The following is a 4,849-nucleotide window of genomic DNA, read 5'->3' as shown; positions in this document are numbered from 1 at the left end:
TTGTTATATTGCATTTGGTAGCTTTAGATTTTACTATTATTGCAATTTTATCATACTTTTATGGGTAAAGTACTAAATTGGTCCTCTACATTTAAACGTTATTCTATTTTGGTCCTTAAGGTTTAAAGTGTCCTATTTAAATCCAAAAAAATTTCATTTAATTTCAATATAGTCTCACTGTGAGCTTAAATTTAAATAATTAACGAAATGTCCTATATAACAGTAATACAAGAATAAGATCGATAATTTGGAGAACAAGTACAAACTCTAAAGACATAAAATTAACTGTAGATATATCAATATATTTATTTATCATTTTTTTAGTTGTATAAAAAATATTTCATTTAAATGGTAAGAAATATCTTATTTGATTGGTGTTAGAAATAAATATTTTACTGTGGACATGAACTGGCTTCCAAGTTCCAATTATAGTTGTGGTCCATCACTCTTCATACCTCCGCTAAAATGTTAGTAAGCTAAAACAAATAAAACAAATACAGGTATATAGCTCCAATTGTGAGATGACTATACCTCAAATTGACGATCCAATTTAATTTCTGGGGTGATGTACAGAATCCGTTTATAGTATAGATTTTTACAAGCAACAAAATAAATATCACTGTGCAGTACTTGTTTAGCTCAAATGAACTTGTTTCCAACTCTTAGGAGATAATTGCAAAAAGATAAACCTTATATAGAATTGTTATACCAGCGGCGTGCCCTTTTAAATTTTTGAGACACAACAATTTTTGTAAAAGATGTACATATGATTACACTTGAAATTCAAATCCAGCTAGTGGAAACTGCTTTGGCAGTATAAAACAATTGGGAATAGATTTCATATAATCAACGCAAACAGACTTGACATACCTCAGTTGCAAGAAGAGAGCTTATTAGATCAGTTTGTGTTGATATTCCAAAATATGGAAAAAGCTTATTAGCTTATTCAGTTTGTGTTGATACATGCAGTTGTGATTTCTTCCCTTATGAACTAACCAATTAGAACACAGATTAAAATCAACTTAACAGAATAGAGAGTATAGATGCACCACTTGAATTATATGTAATAAAAAGGAAATGTTAGCAGAAGAACAGAGAAGTTTATAATTATTATTATTATTTAAGAAGGATAGTGGATATACATTCACATCAAATGATTTGACTCAATTACAAACTTCTTTGGCCCGATTTGATCAACTAATATGCTATTTTATGCCACCACTTAACTTGAGTATATATATAAAAATATGAGTTGGTGAATACCTACTTTGACTAGAAACTAGTCATGAAATGAACCCTTACAAATTGCAATTTACAACCAAAATTTTCTCACAAGTAGTGGATGGTATATATCTGCCTCAAAATTGTTTTCTGTAACTTCATCCCCTAGTGACCTGAAGGATTAAAAATAGCCTGTCAATGTAATCTTTAGAAAATAATTGATACATCAATGGCAAGCAAAGCAAACCATATTTAATAGGATTTACCACAAATATCATAGAAATGGTCCATCAAATAAAAAATTTAACTAAAAGCATTTTAATTCCTAGTCCTTCAGAAAGTTTCTGACTTAAGACTGTAGATGAACCCCCAACAATTTGATGAATTTTAATTCAAATATAGTGACAATAGAAAAAGAATGCAGTGATCTTCAAACAATCAGAGACATGCAAACAAAGCACTCACAAAAACTATACTCTGACTATAGCAGTAGAACTAACCTCAACTTAAGGTGATTCTATTAACTTGAAATTGACTTCAAATTGTGCTGCATTTTGGAGGTATTGCATCGTTCAGGAGAGCCAGGATGAGCAGAGACACACTTAAACCCAGGAGAACACCTCAGGCACCTCCTCTAGATCTAATAACGCCAAATATTTAAATTTTTTTTGCATAATTGTGCTGCATTTTTTGTTATTGTGAATGATATTGATATAATCCTTTTCGTATAATCTAGAAACATCTTAATAGAAGTAAGCAATAGAAGATTTGAGATGAGAGAGGATAAAGTTATGAAAATAACCTCGCCGGCTTTGCAAGCAGTGGCAACAACAGATGCGAAGAAGGAAGATCCAAGATCCGAAAGAAGATCTGAGATCCTCGACTGGTTGAACAGTATCACTCCAACCGATTCTCTATAATCGGCGTCAATCACCCCCGCACCAACGTCAATCGAATTCTTCAACGCAAGACCCGATCGCGGAGCTGCAGAGAAACAAAAACCCGCAAAAATCAACATCAAAAACAATTTTCAAACCGTAACCTGAACAAAAACGAGGAAATCGGTAATTTAATCACCAGTGCGGGCATAGGTGCCTTATGGAATCGAAATGCTGAGGTCAGTAGCCACCAGAGCCATGCCTCTAGCCAGAATTTTCATTTTCACAGCACTAACAAAAAAAATAAAATAAAACAGAATTTCAGTTTCGGTTTTGACTTCTCTAACAGAATAATTGTTTCAGTTTAACTTGAGAGGAAAAGGTACCTGGAGAGATCGTAACTGGTGGAGAGAGGAGAATCCCTAGAGGGAAGAACGGCATTGTCGAAGAGCTTCTTTACACGGAGAAGACGAAGGAGAGATAGAAGGGAGATCTAGAACGTCGTATATGTGTTTCGTTCAATGAGCTAGGAATTGTAGTTTTTTTTACTTTATATATGTTTGAAAACGGTGGTTCAAAACCGCCATAACCATCAGAACCGTCACGATATACAAAGTCAATTACCGCAGCAACAAAAAATGCCATAATGTCTGGATATTACGACGGTTCTTTAAAACCGCCTTAATATCAATGCCATTTTAAACCTTTTTTTATGTAGTGGTATTTCATCTTATTTTGTATTTGGTAAATTAAAAAATTTTACGTGCTTATACTTGCTGTTTTTAAAAGTTAAGAGTGTTTTTAATCAAAAGCACTTAAAGAAGAGTTTTCAGAATTAGTTTGTACTTATCAAAATTAAAAAGTCTAATATAATTTTATACATTAATTAATATCCAAATTTAATTCTTATATTAATGTCTATTATAATATTTGTAAATTTTAAAAATTATTTTACCAAACACACTTGTTATTGTTTATGTATGTTTATTAAAAATAATTTTAATTTAATTAACCAATATAAATTCTACAACTTTTTAAAAAAATTATTTTTAAAAAATTTACTTTTATAACAAACTACAAAGTAAAAATTTTACCAGTCTTACTAATTTTTATCCAGTGGATCATGTAATACCAAATAATAACTAAGCCTTCGGAAGAAAAATACTCATAACATTCTTTAACCTTATAAAACTAAAAGTAACTAAGAACGAGGGGGAAAAAAGAAAGATAGTAAATAAAATTGATATTCATAGAAACATCATCATCAATTTATATATATTAACCTTTTCATTTTCCATGATTGGAGCATTACTTATTCAAAGGGAAAATGTTGTAAAGATAGGACTACAAATTGTGACATGGAGGTGGGTACTGACAAACACATAAGTGATTATTGCAAGATCCACTTGCTAGGCTTCCATAGCGTTTTTTGCAAATATCGTCGCACTCGTTACCAAATACACTTATACGTAAACTGGGGAGTGTCTGTGTACACTGATTTGAGGCTGCCTCTGTTACTTTCATTAGCCTTTCATTTCCTACGTTTACACATCAAACAATTACTACCTGGATACTTCATAGTTGGATGTACAATCTAAACTAAAATAAACAAATAGAAACTTATAACGTGTGTTTGTCTTTTGAGTTTTTATTAAAAAAAATGTCAAATTATTCTTATTATGAAAATAAAGATAATATTTTATTTGAATATTGATATTTAAAGTGTATTACAATATTATAAAAATTATTCAACATGATCTCCTGTGCTTTAACACGCTTCAGGCCAAGATTTTATATAGATTTTATAAATTAATCAGAATTTAAATGAAAATCAGTTATTTTTAGTATTGGGAAAATCAAAGAGAGTAGACTCTTATTAAAATAATTTTTTAAATAATTTCAACTGCATGAAAAGAATCAGATTGTAAAATTACTTTTTTGAAAATCATAAATAAACTTCTTTGGAAATTCTTTTTCGTCTAGAAAAATCAGTTTTCATATTTATAAAAATTTTATAAAATATTTGATTTTAAAAGAAATAAATTTCCATTTTTTAAAAAGTAAATAAACATAAGTTACTTTTTTTAATTATTTTTAACATTATAAAATATTAGTGTATCGATAAACACTATCTTACTTATTAGTTTACTCTTTTATTTATTAAAAGTGTATAAAAATAATAAAAATTGAATTAGTTGAAACAATGAATGTTTTATAATTTAACTGAAATATTTTGAATTTAAATTAAAAAGCAATTGTAAATAATAAAGAGTATTTTAGAAAAAAAATTGAACCATTATATATAGTATAAAAGTATAGATAATATGTAAAATTATATTTTTAAAATATAAAAATATAGAATAAAAGACAAACAATTTTTTTTCGTAAAACACTCACATATATAGAAGACCAGAAAAATTAAATATTGTCTATTGGATAACTTGAACATACCAATGCCAATGGAGAAAACTAGGAAAACGATCAGAACATTAGCAAAGGCCTTCATCTTACAAGGTAATTGAAAGTATGAAACCACTCGTACATGTCTATCTATATTTATAGTGAATCATATGCTTTTGATGGGGTATGTCTAAAATGAGCACAATAATTATATTTATTAAATGTATTATATTTATATAAATCATTAATTTTTATTAGATAAAAATCAAAGATTAATATAAAAAAGAATATTAATAGATTTTAATAAATATAAAATATACTAATATATAAATAAATATTTTAAATAATAA

General features: G+C 28.4%; 1 long non-coding RNA gene across 1 annotated transcript; it reads right to left on the bottom strand.

Moving 5' to 3' along the window:
- Nucleotides 1–3,314: 3,314 nt before the first annotated feature.
- Nucleotides 3,315–4,683, bottom strand: LOC127746477 (uncharacterized). Its single transcript, XR_008008089.1, has 2 exons — nt 4,551–4,683; nt 3,315–3,637 (listed from the first exon to the last, which is right to left on the bottom strand). It is a non-coding gene; the product is annotated as an uncharacterized LOC127746477 (long non-coding RNA).
- Between the last annotated feature and the right edge of the window lie 166 nt (nt 4,684–4,849).

This window comes from Arachis duranensis, chromosome 4 (genome assembly GCF_000817695.3).
Source record: "Arachis duranensis cultivar V14167 chromosome 4, aradu.V14167.gnm2.J7QH, whole genome shotgun sequence".
NCBI classification, from domain to species: Eukaryota; Viridiplantae; Streptophyta; class Magnoliopsida; order Fabales; family Fabaceae; genus Arachis; species Arachis duranensis.
Note: the sequence above shows the minus strand (reverse complement) of the source record. Positions and strands in the feature narration are given on the sequence as shown.